Source organism: Microtus ochrogaster, linkage group LG2 (genome assembly GCF_000317375.1).
Source record: "Microtus ochrogaster isolate Prairie Vole_2 linkage group LG2, MicOch1.0, whole genome shotgun sequence".
NCBI classification, from domain to species: Eukaryota; Metazoa; Chordata; class Mammalia; order Rodentia; family Cricetidae; genus Microtus; species Microtus ochrogaster.
In genome coordinates, this window is record NC_022028.1 from 27748191 (window position 1) to 27750141 (window position 1951).

The following is a 1951-nucleotide window of genomic DNA, read 5'->3' on the forward strand; positions in this document are numbered from 1 at the left end:
GTGTGTGTGTGTGTGTGCTGTGTACCCAGTGTATCTGTCTTTTCTCCAGTCTTTAAAAGATAGTTCTAAAAGGTTATAAACACTGGGCTGGTGAGTAGGCTCAGTGGGTAAAGATGCTTGCTTCAGAGCCTGAATATCGAGTTTGATCCTAGAATCAACGTAGTGGAGAAAGAAAGTCAACTCTGGCGGGTTGTCCTCTGACCTCCACAAGTAGGCTGTGCCTAAACATGTGCACACACACACACACACACACACGCACGCACGCACGCACGCACTACTTGTTTTAAAGCCAACACATGCACCATAAGGTTGTGCATACAAACGGTTTGCTCGCTTACCTGCGGGTGGTGGCTCTGCCGTATTGGTTACTGTCAGTGTACCCGTAACCAATGTGCCAGGGTGCTCGGAGGCAGAGGACACCTCCTGAAGCTCACAGCTGGGAGAAGAAACTAACAGAACCTGTCAGGCTCTAGCAGCGGACACCATGTTCCCTTCTGGGCCTGAGCCAAGCAGGACCATACAGGGAAGCTCAGCAAAGACGAGCAGGGCTGGGGAGATTCCCAGTACCACCCGAGCAGTGGCAACACTCAAATGTGAGAAGCCCAGATGGTTTATGGAAAATGATTGTAAGTTACAGAGGGTTAAATGGAGTAATGTCCCCTAGCCATGGCATGGTATCCAAGTGTGTCTGTCCTTTTGATGAAGCAGCTCATATGAGTGATGAGATCACTCTATGCTATGTCGGACCTTGTTAATGTCTCTTTTTTAGTATCTCCTTGGCCACCTGTGGTATTCCCAATACAAAATGCCCCCATCTACTCATAGAGTGGGCCCCTTAGGAGGTGTGGCCTTGTTGGACTAGATGCTTACAGCAAAAGGTGGCTGGCACTGTCGGGACTGGCCATGCATGGACCTGTGCATGGACATTTCATCTTTGCAGTGAGTGATGCAGGGAGTCAGAGCCTGTCAACTTCCGTGGGCCGAGTGTTCTTCTTAAAAAATAATAAAAGGGCAGGGGTGTTCTTCTTGAACACGGGGCACAGGACAGACACGCACGGCGGAACAAACACAGACACGACACAGCGGCTCCCACGTGGGTTCACTTTAATGGGGGGAGGGAAACACAGAAGGGCAGAGGGACGTGCAGGATACACGAGGAAAGACAAACGGGGGGGGGGGGGCCTCGTGTGGCCCTGCCTTTTAACGGGGAGCGCAAGGGTATCTGGGGTGCGCACAGGTATCCGTAGTCCAGGAGGAGCATGGGAGTTGTAGTTTTCCAAAAGAACAACACCGAGTAACAGTTTTTATGATGATGTTGTCCAGTCTCAGCCACAGATGGGAAAAAATTAGATATTTCTTATCATTTACCCCAAGATTCAGGGCTCATCAAAGAAGAATCTGAAAAAAATGCAAGATCCAAACCAAAGGATGGGATTCTGTGTAGCTGGTTCTTCTGCATTGAAACATTGTCTCCAAGGGAGAAGGGAAGCTTACAAAGCTCCAGAAAACGCAGACAAAACTCAGAAAGGTCAGGAAATAAACACAACTTACAAAGCTCAGAAAGCTGCTGGAGACTCTAGGATTCACAAGGTTCCTCTCCAGGGTCACTGTATGAATTACGTTTCTGCTGCTGTGAAAAAAAAAACACCACCACCAAGGCAACTGTCTGGAAGAGGGTGTTCAATTTTATCATTGCAGACAGAGAGTTAGCATATATGACGGTGAAACCAAGGAACAACTGAGACAGCGCGCATCTTGATCTGCAACACAGAGACAGACAGACAGACAGATGGAGACCGACACAGAGACAAAGAGAGAGGGAGAAACAGAGACAGAGAAAGAGTACTCAGGAACAAGCATACAAGAATGGCAGGAGAAAGCCGGGCGGTGGTGGCGGACGCCTTTAATCCCAGCACTTGGGAGGCAGAGGCAGGCGGATCTCTGTGAGTTC